At 44.6% G+C, this 16,244-nt stretch overlaps 1 protein-coding gene across 3 annotated transcripts in view; it reads left to right on the top strand.

Moving 5' to 3' along the window:
• TRPM1 (transient receptor potential cation channel subfamily M member 1) overlaps positions 1-16,244 on the top strand; it is a 95,581-nt gene that overhangs the window by 16,794 nt on the left and 62,543 nt on the right. The gene's annotated exons all lie outside the window — the stretch shown is intronic.

The following is a 16,244-nucleotide window of genomic DNA, read 5'->3' as shown; positions in this document are numbered from 1 at the left end:
ATTTTTGTCTGCTCCTTGAACCCCTGTAACCCTCTTACCTTTAATTTCTGCTGCTGGTCATCACTGTGTTAGAGTCAGAGTCTGATTAAAGGGGTGAAAGGAAGTTTGAAGCAACAGAAGCTGAGAGAAGAATGTCACACAGGCAACTGAGTATGAATTGAAATGTTGCCTTCTTTAGGAATATTCCTATATAATGTGCAATATTGGTCATAGCCATCTGTGACTGCAAAAAGAATGTGTCCAGGTTTGGGGCACTTCAGCAGAGACTGAGAATCTGCAGTTTCATCAGCAACTGTGCATGGTTTGCTTTGTCAGCCAGGTGAGCTCTAGTGCCACAGGCTGGTAGGGTTAACTTTATTTACTGAATAAGACAAAGAAATAATGATAAAGGAACTTAAAGAAAAGGGTTTCCCATTTAAAATGTTGTTTTATAACCTAAACTCATGTGCATCAGAACAGTAAATCCATAATGCAGGCATAGCACCCAGGTGCAGTCAGCATGTTATTGAAGCCCCCAAGCCTATTTTGATACTGCCAAGCATACAGTATTTTCCTTCTTGACTGCAATAAGATCAGAGTAAAACACACAGATAAAAATTGCTTAATCTTGTCCCACTAATCCCATGGGAAAGACCAGTCAAGTGAAGGTAGAAGGAACACAGCACAGATTTTTTTTTTTTCTTAATGAGATTTGACTTCTGATTATGAGTAAATTTTGTCTTTTAAAAGCTTTAAAATCCTTTCATGGTTTGCTTATTTTAGTCTTTCTAATACTTTTGATGTTTATTTGCTGTAATGTTCATTTTAAGGACAGAAACTTTACTTTTCATGAAAAAATGTTATTTCTAGAGTTGATTAAAAACTAGATTTTTAGGCTTCTGTAGTAGGCTGGGAATGTGCTAGAAATGGTGTTGGTTGGCTCTTTGAGGTTGGTAGCACAGTGTCATCAGCCAGGCAAGAGGAAATGCTTGTCTCTGGGAGCAGGAAATCTGGGCACTGTTCTGTTTGAGAACGTTGTGTAGTGAATATAAACTTTTGCCAATGATACAGTTGAAACCAGGAATTGAAACTGGTCATGAATGTGTGTGCTTGGCAGGGCTGCAGTGCTTTGGGATCCATCTGGAAAACCTGCACAGGAAATGGTTAAAACCGTGGGATGACTAAACCTAAAGGTTTATAATGAAAATTTCACCTACTTTACAATCTTTTTTCCCTTTTGCCTCTCTCGTGGACGTTTTTGTGATGAATGTAGCAGTGTGTGATCCTGGCCCAGGATTTTCACCCCTAATTTTGGCTGCAGCAGTGCTGAGCACCAAGAGCACTGGAATGTGGCTCTGCTCAGCTCTCAGCTCTGCTCAGCTCTCCTGTGTTGTCCCCCAGCTTTGACAGCACTGCTGTAGAGGAAAATGGCTTTTTATTTCTTGAGCAGTTTTACAAACCCACCTGTTGCTGTGCAGTTAAAGGTGTTATTTTGTACCTCAACAGACAATGCTGTCAATGAAACATGAACCCCACAGTGCTTAAGAAGAAGGGTGTGTTTGTGTGTGTGTTTACATCTGTGGTTTGGGGTTGTTTGCAGTAAACAGCTCAGTTTATTAAATATGGAAGCAGCTTATCTGGATGTCCATCACTGCTCTGCCATTCCCACTAATGGGAATTACTTCAAATTACTTTCCTGGTACTAAACAATGCTTTCATCTCTGCTTACTGTTTCCATTGGCTTGATCTAAATGTCTTCAAGATGTATCTACTAAGAGTCACTTTCTGTTCCTCTGAAATCCATTTGATTTAAACAGCTTAATTCTGCATTTATTTCTCTTTGCCTGTAATTCTTCTATGCTTGTAAATTCTCTGTGATTATCTGTATAAGGGTATACTCAGTACAAGCTTTCCAGATGCTCAAATTTCAGCTTTTATAGAGCCACTAATGTATTTTATCACTGCCCTCTTACTGGTTATCAAATGTGGAGTAAAAGATAACAGTAATGCCTTCCTTCCTTCCTTCCTTCCTTCCTTCCTTCCTTCCTTCCTTCCTTCCTTCCTTCCTTCCTTCCTTCCTTCCTTCCTTCCTTCCTTCCTTCCTTCCTTCCTTCCTTCCTTCCTTCCTTCCTTCCTTCCTTCCTTCCTTCCTTCCTTCCTTCCTTCTCCTTCCTTCCTTCCTTCCTTCCTTCCTTCCTTCCTTCCTTCCTTCCTTCCTTCCTTCCTTCCTTCCTTCCTTCCTTCCTTCCTTCCTTCCTTCCTTCCTTCCTTCCTTCCTTCCTTCCTTCCTTCCTTCCTTCCTTCCTTCCTTCCTTCCTTCCTTCCTTCCTTCCTTCCTTCCTTCCTTCCTTCCTTCCTTCCTTCCTTCCTTCCTTCCTTCTTCCTTCCTTCCTTCCTTCCTTCCTTCCTTCCTTCCTTCCTTCCTTCCTTCCTTCCTTCCTTCCTTCCTTCCTTCCTTCCTTCCTTCCTTCCTTCCTTCCTTCCTTCCTTCCTTCCTTCCTTCCTTCTTCCTTCCTTCCTTCCTTCCTTCCTTCCTTCCTTCCTTCCTTCCTTCCTTCCTTCCCTTAGTCTTCCTTCCTTTCCTTCCTTCCTTCCTTCCTTTCCTTCCTTCCTTCCTTCCTTCCTTCCTCCTTCCTTCCTTCCTTCCTTCCTTCCTTCCTTCCTTCCTTCCTTCCTTCCTTCCTTCCTTCCTTCCTTCCTTCCTTCCTTCCTTCCTTCCTTCCTTCCTTCCTTCCTTCCTTCCTTCCTTCCTTCCTTCCTTCCTTCCTTCCTTCCTTCCTTCCTTCCTTCCTTCCTTCCTTCCTTCCTTCCTTCCTTCCTTCCTTCCTTCCTTCCTTCCTTCCTTCCTTCCTTCCTTCCTTCCTTCCTTCCTTCCTTCCTTCCTTCCTTCCTTCCTTCCTTCCTTCCTTCCTTCCTTCCTTCCTTCCTTCCTTCCTTCCTTCCTTCCTTCCTTCCTTCCTTCCTTCCTTCCTTCCTTCCTTCCTTCCTTCCTCTCCTTCCCTCTCCCTTCCCTCTCCCTCCCCCCTCTCCCTTCCCTCTCCCTCCCCCCTCTCCCTTCCCTCTCCCTCCCCCCTCTCCCTTCCCTCTCCCTCCCCCCTCTCCCTTCCCTCTCCCTCCCCCCTCTCCCTTCCCTCTCCCTCCCCCCTCTCCCTCCCCCCTCTCCCTTCCCTCTCCCTCCCCCCTCTCCCTTCCCTCTCCCTCCCCCCTCTCCCTCCCCCCTCTCCCTTCCCTCTCCCTCCCCCCTCTCCTTCCCTCTCCCTCCCCCCTCTCCCTTCCCTCTCCCTCCCCCCTCTCCCTTCCCTCTCCCTTCCCTCTCCCTCCCCCCTCTCCCTTCCCTCTCCCTCCCCCCTCTCCCTTCCCTCTCCCTCCCCCCTCTCCCTCCCCCCTCTCCCTTCCCTCTCCCTCCCCCCTCTCCCTTCCCTCTCCCTCCCCCCTCTCCCTTCCCTCTCCCTCCCCCCTCTCCCTTCCCTCTCCCTCCCCCCTCTCCCTTCCCTCTCCCTCCCCCCTCTCCCTTCCCTCTCCCTCCCCCCTCTCCCTTCCCTCTCCCTCCCCCCTCTCCCTTCCCTCTCCCTTCCCCTTCCTTCTAGAATATTGAAAATTATTTAGAAGAATACTTTATCTAAATACATTAGAAAACTTTGAAAATCTCAACAGCACCACTATAGGAAGCATAATGGATTTAAAAATAAATTTTCAAGGTAGTTCAGTATTACCCAGTGATTTATTGGAAAGGCTTTGATGGATTACAAAGGGGGAAAGATTATCAGACCTTCAGACTAAGGCAAATAACTTGTCCTGTGTTTTGTAAATGCCCAGACAAACCAGTGATGAACACGTTCTCTTAGATTAGACAGAGTTTAGCTCCCAGGCAGAAAATCAATTTTGTCTCTTTAAGTTCTGTTTTGATCTGTCCTACCTTTTGTTATGAAGTTTGAAAATTAGTATGAAATCCCTGGAATTTAGTTGCAGTTGTTAATCTTTGTCTGCTTTTTGTGCTTTCTTATTGTAATATTAAACTGCAAACAGGAAAAAAAGACTAACAGGATGAACGTACTTTCTGCTCCTAAACTATTTGTCAAGAAGCTGTGATTTCCTTCAAACTACATACCTTCTGATGGTTTATAAAAGATCAGGTCATAGCTCTGTTTGGAAGTTTTCTGCAACTGGTTAATATGCAGTTCTGGTTACACAGATCACTTGGTAAGAGTGATGTAATTTTCATACACATTCCTCTTGAGAGTTTCAAACTTTTCCCCCAAATTTCTGCTGTGATTAAGAATTTGTCTTTGTGCAAATATTTTGGCCAATGTCTCAGTGGCTCAAGAGATAAAACTGTATGTTTTCCATTTTGGGAGTCAGTTGAGTGATGAAAGTGAGAAAATAACTGGGACAGTTTCTGTATCTCCCTTAATGCCCCCCACAAAAAAAATATCAGGGCAATAATTAAGCTGTCATCAGGTAGATTTGGCCCTAAAGGAAAATGAGGACAGCCTTGTGTGTGGAGAACAGGCCAAGAGGTTGAGCTGCCCCTTTTCCAAGGAACAGCCTGTGCTCCAGAACACAGCACAGCCTGCACTCCTCTGGGTGAGGGAAGCAGGGAATGGCAAACCAGAATAACCTCTAGCACAGCAGGGTTGGTGATGGAGCTGGGTTCTTAACCTGGAAAATTATATAGTTGGGTATATAAATCTGTCTGGTTTTGACAAATCTTTTCTGCTTCTGCTGAACACAGAGCATCCTGCAGGCCCTGCCACTGCCCTCCCTGCTGAATCAACACGGAGGTGCTTCACAGAATGTCCTTCACAGGCTGGAGAAGAGCATTGTGGAACAGCCTGTAACAGAGCAGGTGTTAGGCAGGGCCAGCTGATCTGAACAGCAATTGGAAATAAAGCCTTAACCCCCTAAGCAGGAGGCACAATTGGCCAAGTGAATTAGAAAGCACAACATCCAAAGGAAGAATATCAGTATAGGAGAGGATTTGTCCAATTTCAAATGTAGAACCAAAAAGTTCTCCTTGACGTGTCCATGACCTTTTTCTTTACCTCCTGTTAGTTTTTTCTCAAGACAGCCATGGTAAGATAGGGCTTTAGGACTCTCTGTTGTCAGGAGCTGTTCCTGGGGAGTTGAGCCTGTTCTGCAGCAATTAGTCACCCAGCACAGTTGCAGGCACGAGGCATTGCAGTGAGAAGCCCCAAGCCAGTGCCTTGCAGACATCCCACAGAAGCAGGTGGTGTGTGCACACAGCCAGGGATGTGTGATCTGTAGCATGAAGGAAAGGTTTCCACACAGCCAGGAGTGCTTGCTGTTCCAGGCAGGAGAGAGCATGGAGTCTGTGACAGGACATCCTGCACTGGACAGCTGTTAAATCCCTTGTACCTCTGCCCAGGGCACTGCCCACCTACACTGTCACTTTGTGGTGGCTTCCAGCAGTGTGAGTGGCATGAGGTTTGTGGCAGCTTTTTGACATTCTTGGTTTAAGCCCAAATGTTTGGCACATTTTTGAAACTAATGATAGCTGCTGCTTATAAGGAACATGTATGTATCTCAGAGAACATCTCTATGTGTGGGCAAACACTGCCTAAACCCCACAATTCACAGACTGCCCACATCACATGATGTGGCTTCTGCACAGAACTTGTGTCACGTACTGAATGTCAGAACCACCTTGTGCATTATGGAATGACTTCTCAGTGAGTTGATGCAGTTATGTCTGGCAAGTGTGGGATTTGCAGGCATCTGTGTCTTTGGCAACTGGGCTTCGCTGCCCCTTTCCCAACACAAATTCCACCTAGTCTCAGAAAAAAACAAAAACAAACCAGAGGTGCTTGGTTTATGCTGCACCTCTTGCCAGATCTTGCTTACCAGTGATGGATGGACTGCAAACAAGCCTTATGCAGTTCTGAGCAGAGGGAAATCAGGGCAGGAAGCCTTGAACAGGTTTCACTTTGAGTGTACTTTTGTTGAAAGAATGTGTCAGCTGAAACAAATGCTCATGAATACTGAAAATCTCTCTCTGACTTTCAAACCCAGAGAGTTTGAAAGAGAGTTCTGAGGGGGATCATTGTACAGTAGCAGGAGACACACAGAAGGTCACTCTAAGTGGCATCATGGTCCCCTTTGTTTTGCCTGGAAAACACAAATGTGGATAAACAAAGGGAAAAGCAATTTTGCTGGGAAGTGGCATTGGTTCATGTCTCATGTAGCAATAGGAGGTCAGGTGATCTTGTGATGAAGGATATGGATCATCTACCCACAGTCCTGGCTCTCTGGGGAGGTCCCGGATGGTTGGAGGTTGGCCAGTGTCAGGTCAGTCCACAAAAAGGGCTGGAAGGAGGACCTGGGAAACTCCAGGCCTGTCAGGCTGACCTCAGTGCCTGGCAAAGCTAGGGAACAGTTCATCCTGAGTGCAATCACACAGCACCTACAGGATGGACAAGGGCTGAGACCCAGCCAGCAGGGGTTTAGGAGGGGCAGGTCCTGTCTGACCAACCTGATCTCCTTTTATAACTGGGTAACCTTCCTGGTGGATGAGAAGGGAGGCTGTGGATGTGTCTGCCTGGCCTTGAGCAAAGCCTTTGCCACTGTCTCCCATAATATACTCCTGGAAAAGCTGCAGCCCATGGCTGGGAGAGGGGCACTCTCTGCTGGGTTAGGAGCTGGCTGGATGGCTGGGTCTAGAGTGGTGGGAAATGGAACTGCATCCAGTTGGGACTGGTCACTAGTGGTGTCCCCAGGGATCAGTGCTGGGCCCAGGACTGTTTAATATCTTTATTGATGATTTAGATGAGGGAATTGAGTCCACCATCAGCAAATTTGCAGGTGACACCAAGTTGGGGGGAGTGTTGATGTGCTGGAGGGCAGGAGGGCTCTGCAGAGGGACCTGGATATGCTGGAAGAGATGGGCTGATTCCAACAGGAAGAAGTTCAACAAGGCCAAGAGCCAGGTCCTACCTTTGGCCACAACAATCCCTGCAGCAGTACAGGCTGGGGACAGAGTGGCTGGAGAGCAGCCAGGTGGGAAGGGTCTTGGGGTGCTCATTGACAGCAGCTGAACATGACCAGAGTGTGCCCTGGTGGCCAAGAAGACCAATGGCATCCTGGCCTTGATCAGGAACAGTGTGGCCAACAGGCCCAGGGCAGTGACCCTTCCCCTGTACTCAGCACAGGTGAGGCCACACCTCGAGTGCCGTGACCAGTTCTGGGCTCCTCAGTTCAGGAAAGATCTTGAGGGGCTGGAGTGGGGCCTGAGAAGAGCAACGAGGCTGGAGAAGGGACTGGAGCACAAGTGCTGTGGGGAGAGGCTGAGGGAGCTGGGGGTGTTTAGCCTGGAGAAGAGGAGGCTCAGGGGAGACCTCATCACTCTCTATAACTCCCTGACAGAAGGTTGTAGCCAGGTGAGGGTTGGTCTCTTCTCCCAGGCAACTGTCAGTAAGACAAGACAGCATGGGCTTAAGCTCTGCCAGAGGAGGTTTAGCTTGGATGTTAGAAGAAATTCTTTACAGAGAGGGTGCTAAGGTATTGGAATGGGCTGACCAGGAATGTGACTTACCTCCATCCCTGGAGGTTTTTAAGACAAGACTGGATGTGGCACTGAGTGCCATGGTCTGGTGACCGCAGTGGGGTTGGACCAAGTGTTGGACTTGATGATCTCAGAGGTCTTTTCCAACCCACCTGATTTTATGATTCTATGTTTGGAGTACTTGCTGCTCTCCAGTCCCAAGTCTGAAGAACATACCATTGCCTTAAGTGAACAGAAACTTTCTGATGCTTTTTCATTTCAGACTCTGCATTTGCAAAAACTGCTACAAGTGATTAAGATTATTTTAATTTAGTCTTTAAAAATTAGGTGAAAAACACACATGGCAGAGTAAAGGAAGGGTCAAAAAAAGCATTGAAAAAGACATTTCATGGGCAATGTGGGGGATTGCATCAGCAGTTTAACTTCACTGGTCTGTTGCTAATTGGGCAACTCACTTTTCCTCTGTTTCTCTTACATGTCTTGTGCACTTCACAGAAATAGTTGTATGTGGGTCCCAATCTCTAGTGCAGCTTTTTTGATCTACACTTATGGAATCCTCTGGTATCTCCCCACCTCAAGCTTCCTTATAAATAAAGAGTAAGCAATGAGATAAACTGAGTAAGGGCATACATTTGGACCCCAGTTTTACCTCCTAATTTGTATGTTATTTTTGTGTTGTCAGTACTTCTGCCTGCCTGTGCCTTTACCAAGATGTTAGCAGGCAAATTATTGACATTAAGCAGCTGAAGTGTCATTGCAGGGTAACCACATACCCAGTTTGGAGGTGGGAGAAGTCCTGTGGACTGGCATTGGCAGGGTGGAATGAGAAAGCCCTTTTCTCCTGGGAAGTGATGAGAAGGTGAGAGGAAACAGCAGAATTTGAAGGTAGTTGTGAGGAGCTGAGAAAGCATGGAAAGCAGTGTTACATAAGTGACAGCTGGCTCATCAGCAGATGGAAAGGAGGGTGGAGAGGATTAAAGGCAGGTAGTGGAGGCTGTGAAAGGCAGCTGTGTGTGCCAGACTGCCCGAGCCAGGGGCAGGGCCAGGCAGTGCTGTGCAGGCAGCCAGGACCAGCTGGAGCAGAGCAGGGTGCCCAGACAGAATATGGGCAGACTGATGGGAAGGACCCTCTGAAGGACTTGAGCAGACCTGGGGAGAGTGAAAGGGCAGTTTTTGCCCAGCAGTGCTGGGCAGGTGGAGGGAGGAGTGGGAGGAGAGTGGGTCGTGCCACCCTCACCTTTCAGGCTGTGTTTTCAAACTGGCACACACACAGTCTGTAACACCAATGTAATGTCCAAATGAGTAAAAGCAAACACACAGTGATGAATAATTGCTACATAATTAGAGTCTTGCATTTAATGAAAGGAGGAGACTGCAGGTATGGAGAATGTAGATTTTACTGTAACTATGACAACTGATTTCCCTAGTGCAGCTGGTGGTGTCTTAGCCAAACTCAAGAAACTGATTAGAAGCTTATTTTTAATGGTAATCTCTTAATCTTTAATGGATAATAATGGCCTTTTGTGCCAGTAGTTTTACTTTTTTGGAGCAATATTAGACTTTTTTGATAGCATTCCACCAACATGTGATCTGATAGGAGTTTCTCTGCAGTGTGCAGGTGCAGTGATCTATGAAGTGTATCCAACAATTAAAGCAGTTGCTCCTCCAAATCCCTGGCTCACTCAACAGGCTTTTTATACTTCATTAGAAAATATACACTCACATTGTATTTGTTAAGATTCTGCTACAATCATAAATATCCATCATGAAGTTTCCATCAACCTGATCATGTTATAAGTTTTAAACTGGATTCATTCCCAGATACTGAAGAAAGAAATTTGCATGGCCTTCAGCATTCCATAAGGGAACATTCAGTATCACCAGGAGAATATACTTGTTCTTTTGATGCAACTAGGGAGCTAGAAAAGCAGTCCCAATAAAAGTTAACTAATCAGCTGGTGACAGTGACAGTGTCCCTGCTGAGCATAAGTGCCTTTGATTCTAAGGATGAGGTTGGATACAATTTCACCGTGTCTTCCTTATCACCTGCTTTCTTCAACCTCTTGTGAAGATGTGCTGTAAAACATCAGCTTGTGTGATGTCCTCTTGGAAACGACAGGAAAAGGCAGCCTTGTCTCTAAAGATTAATCTCTAATAATAGCCCAGGGAAAGATGTAACAGCTGGTATGGATTAATATTCCTTAATATCTACTTTCATGTGATTAATAGCTGAATGGCTTAAGCCCCTATGAGTGGAAAGCAAGGAGTGGTCACTAAGCTCTACGAAATGTACTGTTTGTAAGTTTTTTAACACTGTAGACATTTAAATGTGTTTCATTTTTTATTTCCAGTGTTCTTAGTTAACTTTAATTTCCCTCCTTCCCAATTTTACTGTCACAGGTCATGTATTACAGATGCTCTTTCACAAAAAAAAAGAGAGCAATAAGTTGTTCAAGGGTTCATCCTCAATTATTTCTGATACACAGTACCCAAGACTATTCCTAATACAGTCATTAGTACAATCTGCCTAATACCACACACTTCAATCATTAGGTTCTGTGTTGGTTTGTTTATTAATATATTTCACAGGGACTGACAGGTGAAGAGGAATGCAGTAGGTTTTATGCCTGATGTTCACGTTAATAATAAATATCTTTTTCCAGCTCTACATTGTTGGTAGTGATTTTGATATTATATTTTTGCAAAAGTAAAATCTCTGTCAGTTTGGAACTGAAGAGTGAAGGGTAAATTCCAAAGCTTTTTAAAAGATTTGATCAGCATGTGATTAGCTGGATCAGTGCTCCTAGCCCAGGGTGTGCTGCCTTGAAATTACATCTTAATCACTTAATAATTTACTGAGGTTTTATTGAAGTTCAAGTCCCCTAAATATTTTCAATTATAGGCACGAATTTGCTCATAAAACTGAAGATTGCAAATCCAGGTGGGAATCAAGTGTGCTGCTGATGAGCTGACAAGGTTTTTCCATTTAATGTCCTGTTAAACTCAGAGGTTGGGCTGGTCAGAGGCTGTGCTGGATGAGCCCAGACCCCTGTGCTGACAGGGGAGGGGGAGCTGCAGGCACAGGGAAGGTGGAGCTCCTGTCCCTCAGAGCTTGCTCCTCTACAGTGATCCCTGAGGTATGGACTGTGTGAACCAGAGGCAGCACTGGAGGGCTTTTATGTGAAGTTGTGTTGTTGTTGCCTTTTAGCCATCACAGCATCTTGCACCAAGTTGTTCTGCAGCTCAGCTGTGAGTTGAATGAAAATGTGGAAGCCACCTTTTTGTGTTTGGTATCTTTAACCTGATACTTAGTACTCCAAGTTGAGAGCCTTTTCATTTTGCTGTTGAATTTTGTACATGCTTTTGTATTTAATTCCAATTTCACTTCACAATTCTGTTGAGCCATCCTCACAAAATCCTGATTCTTATTCCCAGGAGCAGATCAGACACATTTTTGTTTGTCTTTGTCAGGCCTAGGTTTGGACAGAGCACTTACTTACAAGGTCAGTGTGTTCCCCTAAGTCACTCATTCTGAGTGTTGACACACTGACATGACATGACATGATGTGCCTCCACCAAACACTAAGTCTGGCTGTTCAGCAGTGCCTTTCATGTTAGAGACCCCAAACTGTTGCACCAGCCTTCCATCTTCTGGGTAGCTGATTTACTAGAGAAATGCCTCTCCCTTTTCAGAAGGATCTTGGCATCGAGTGACACTAATTTTCCCTCTGTTTCTCTTTTAATGATAGTTCTGCTGTTAATTAGCTGCTGCATGATGAGCCAAAGGCTGGGAGAAGGAGGATGCTCATGGAGGGCTCTATGGCACACTGATGTCATCTCCAAGTGTGGCTGGATTTGGTTTCCCTGACACACAGGAAGGGAAATAACTGCCTTGTTGACCATGGCCAGTGCACTTGTCATTAGTGTCCCACTCCAGTATGTGGCCTAGTTAATTTTAATCATTACTTCCCTCCCCCAGAATAAATCCTATGGTATTAACATTTGGCTGTTGATAAAGCTTTAGGAGTTGGAATAAATAAAACCACTAATGCAATCTCTGATCTATCTGACATTCACCTGTGTCACTCAGCAGCATTTCAAAATGTTTTTTCATTTAAATTACAGTGTCCTGAAGTTACGTTTTCACGAACTGAGGGAGAGTCTTGTTACCTTTATTATCTACAACTGAGCATATTAGGAGGAATGCACAAGGGCACAGCTGAACTGCTTCAGTTTAAGCTGTTAGTGCCATTTCCCACCCTCCCTGGGCTCCAGCTGCTGAGGAGGTCTGTGAGACCCCTTGGGACACCAGCCCTGGGAGGGGATCTTTGGCACACCATGCACCTGAACTTGGAAAACTGAGCAGTTTCCTACTTTAATTGGTAGAAATTAATGTGAGCTGGTCCCCACTAACCCCTGTCCAACTTCTGGGTCTGGTTCATTAGCAACTCTGCTTGAACCAAGACCAAGGCCAAGTCAGTAAGACTGGCTGTCACCTTGATTTTTTTTTCTCTGAAAGGAGAACAGAACTGTGGAATGTTCATGGAATGAAGACTGGGGCAGTGTATTTAACTTGGTCAAATCACTTTGATTTTCAAATAATTGGCATTGTGATAAGGTAAAATATTGTACTAATACTAAATAGTCAGTAGTTTATACATGTGAATATGAAACTTCTCATTGCTGCTCTTCAAAGTGTTGCAATGGGTAACTGCTTTTGTTTTCTGTGCACAGGCACACAAAACATCAAATGCATGTTACTGTTTTGCTAGAATAGTAGTTTAGATCAAATCTGAGTAATTTACAGTGAAAACATACTGGTAAACCTTTTCTGTGTCAGCCTGTGTTGTTGTTGCAGAAGTGCTGATAAAACATGAGTAGGAAAGGACAGGGAAACTGGGCTGCAAACCTATTTCATTCCTGTGCACAAAAATAACAAAGCTGAGTTCAAGTTGCTTTCTGGAACAATATGCAGAGAATCAGATGCAGTTTGAGTGAGAGAGAGGCTGTTTGCAGTTGAAGCTGTCAGGGATCAGAATGACCCAATCCCACTCCAGGAGTACTGACAGGCCCAGGGTTCTACTCACTCAGAAGGAGGTGATTTCCAGGCTCTCTGGCAAAGTTACACAACATTCAAAGCTGATTTCTTAGAACTATTTTGTGGGCTTAACCTTGAGCAGGGTTTAAAATTACACAGTGTATCTTGGTGTTGGCTACATGCAGCACACATGACTTCTCACCACCTGCAGTGCTTTTCCATTTAATTTTGCTGCTCTGGGATCTGTACCAGGATTGTTACAGTTTAAATTAAACAGTAGTTATTTATACAGTTATTAACCAGAGTTGTCATTAGAGCATTAATCAAATAACTGCTATGTGAATGCCCATTATTCCTTTAAGCCTCCACTTGATGAGCTCGGGAAATTTGTAGTCATACTTTTGTGGAGCTTCTGTAATTCCCAGCAAACCCCAGTGACCTTTGCCCCGTGCTGATGAAATCCATTACTCAGTTATACAGCACATAACTTAGCAGCTCTCTTCAATTAGAAGCTGACACAGATTAATGTCCAATATACCCCCTGGATGGATGTTGAGATTGGGAAAAAAACGTAGCAGGTATTTGCATTTTCTGGCTTGGGCTCGGTAGTTTTTGGGTCTGGAGGGTCTGCAGCACCAAGTCCTTTGTCCCGTGGGGTGTCTGCACAAAGGTATGATGGACAGAGACCCAGGCAATATTTAGGTACTCTACCTGAATGAGTATTTGAGCCCCTGGCTTGTTCCTGGAGTTTGTGTTGGGAAAAGTTTTCATTCCAAGGAGAACTCTCCACCAAGTCCCATTCACAGTGTGTGTGCAGGTAGGATTTAGCTCCTGGTACAGCCTTGCTGGAGTGTCTCCAGGCTTACCCCAGGGGAGGAACAGCAGATCAGAATCAGAAAGTGTCTCCTTCCCCAGACCTTCCTGGCCTTCACCAAATGAATGGTTTAGTCCTCTTTGAACAGCCAGATGCACTTGGATTAATCCACCACTAGATAGAGCTATGCTATATAGAAAGGAGCTCACTGAAGGATTAGAATAGAATCACAGAATCATAGGATCGATTGGGTTGGAAAAGACCTCCGAGATCATCAAGTCCAACCCTTGGGCCAACTCCAGTCCCTTTACCAGATCATGGCACTCAGTGCCACAGCCAAGCTCAGCTGAAAAACCTCCAGGGATGGGGAATCCACCCCCTCTCTGGGCAGCCCATTCCAATCCCTGAGCACTCTCTCTGCAAAGAATTTTTTTCTGCTCTCCAACTTCAATTTCCCCTGGCAGAGCTTGAGCCCATCGTGCCCCCTTGTCCTGTTGATGAGTGCCTGGGAGAAGAGACCAACCCCCACCTGGCCAGAACTTCCCTTCAGGCAGTTCCAGACAGTGCTGAGGTCACCTCTGAGCCTCCTCTTTTCCAGGCTAAACACCCCCAGCTCACTCAGCCTCTCCCCACAGCACTTGTGCTCCATTACATTAAATTTGGGGTTTCCCTGGTAGTGAACCAAAGTAAGGACCAGTTGTTGCACAGGACAGATATGACAGGAAGTGTCATTTCTGCAAGATGCAATAAAATCCCTCCTCCATCCTTCCTTATACAGTGAGATCATGGATCTTTTTCTGAGTGTACCTTCTAGTAAGACTCCTGTGAATAACCCAATTTAATTCCTACACATCAATTATTAAATAAGGCATATATTTAAATTACCACAGCAGTTAATTTTTAATCAAGCAGTCATCATAAAGCTGTTTTATCGTGATTGTGGACAGAAATCTTGAAAGCAAAGGCATCATACCTTTTTTTCTTTTTTCATTTCCTGTGCTCCCCTTGCCTTCCCTCCCCTCTCCAGTGCTGAGAAATGCTCACATTTTGATCAAAGGGTCAGAGACACGAGAAGAAGGAATTACTTATAATACTGTCTAAAATAATTCAGCACAAGATTGCTCTGCTTAATATTTCTGTGCTTTTTCCCCAATTTATGTAATTTATGGTGCTAATAGGTTTGGTCTTCTTACTGTGTTTGAGATTTAGTTTACCAAATTTGTACTGAACTGCTACCAAACTACACTAAAAGCATCAAGCTGCAGAATAGAGTAGAATTCATACTGAAAGATGTGCAAAAGCTGCATGGAAGTTGAAAATGTGTGGCTTTGACAGCTCCTGCTGACAGGAGGTATTGCTGTGAGAACAGGGTAAAAACAACTTCTCTGCAGCAAGAAACCCTCTCAGTGCCATCCTGGAGCTTTCAGCAGGTACAGGCAAAGCACAGACACTGTCCAGACTATTCCATGTTTATTCTGGCAATGTGCCTCAGCCATGAACAGAAAGAAACACATCTGGGTGTAACAATGAAACAATTATCTGGGAAATGCATACGTTTAGTTTTGCTTTTTCATTTTCTGTGGCTGAATTAAGCAGAGGGTTCCTAATTCACACTTTTTCACACCAAAGCAAAAATGTTAATAGCCAGTATTATGAGGATGTATTTGATTCCATTTTGTTCTCAGTTCTTGCCAATAAAATGGCACTCAGCCTGCTGGTTGAGTGGATTTGTGATTCTTTCCAAGGCTCAGCCATGGATTAGTGAAGTACAGCTGCTGTGTTTCTCACGCCAAGTAGTTTGGGCACATTTTTTTTCATCTTTAATGTCCTTCTAAAATAAATCCTGCCTTCTTTTCTTTGCCTTTTCTAGGGATTCAGTAGGAAACTTCATCTTCTATCAAACTGGATGTTAATGAGACTGAGCAAACAGGCATTGCTGCAGTGACTCTTTACCGAAAAGTGAATTTAAAGAATTGATCTGAGTTTAACAAGTAAATTCTTGCTTAAGGAGTCTAACTCACTCATGAGTGAAGCTGGGGCTTTAAGCTGCCAATGATCTTACCAAGAGGATGGTATAGAGTAGTGTAGGGGTTCTTGAATTGTAGAATTCATGGGAATCCTGGCTAATAAAGCTGTTTTCATTTGCAGTGACCAGAGCTGGAACGAAATACTTTTACTGCAGGTCAGGACTTGTGTTCCATATCCACCTCCCTTTAAAGCTGCAGACTGGAAAGTTTAGCTTTTCCACCTTCATGCAGAGAGTCATCACAGTTTCTGAGCACCTTGGAATAACCTGTGAAGTATTTAAGTCTTTGTTGTGTTTCTTTTTGGTTGGTTTTTGTTACCCCCCATAGTTACAGGCTGACCCACCTTCCCCTCTGTCAAAGGTGGTACCAACCAGAGCAAACACTAAAATCTGCCCTCTGGCTTGGCATTAAAGCTTGACCCAGCAAGCCCTGCTGTGTCTGGCACTTGCCAAATCCTTTCCCCCGGCACTACGCAGCATTCAAGGTGGGAGACTAAAGTAGAGGTACATATTCATGGTTTATTGTTCCTTGAAACTTTAGAAACCCTTTTCAGTTCACTGCCTTTTATAACAGTGGTAGATACAAATTCAGTCAGACACACACAGCAATGCTTGCTAATGTTTTCTGATAAATTATTTCTCCTTGTCCTTGTTGTCCATAATGATGTTGTCTATAACTATACATCTGAGTTGTGCCTTTAATGACATAACTTCCAACACAAACATTTTCCAAAATTATTGTATGCATGTTGTAAATTCATGTGGAGGAACCTGTTAAAAACCCTCTTGGTTTGGGAAGCTTTAAATCCTTCCTGTCTCCCAATGGGTAGTGGGGAGGGAGTAGCAGCTTTAAAAGCTCTGGAAGGAG

Source organism: Pithys albifrons, chromosome 13, assembly GCF_047495875.1.
Source record: "Pithys albifrons albifrons isolate INPA30051 chromosome 13, PitAlb_v1, whole genome shotgun sequence".
NCBI lineage: Eukaryota > Metazoa > Chordata > Aves > Passeriformes > Thamnophilidae > Pithys > Pithys albifrons.
Note: the sequence above shows the minus strand (reverse complement) of the source record. Positions and strands in the feature narration are given on the sequence as shown.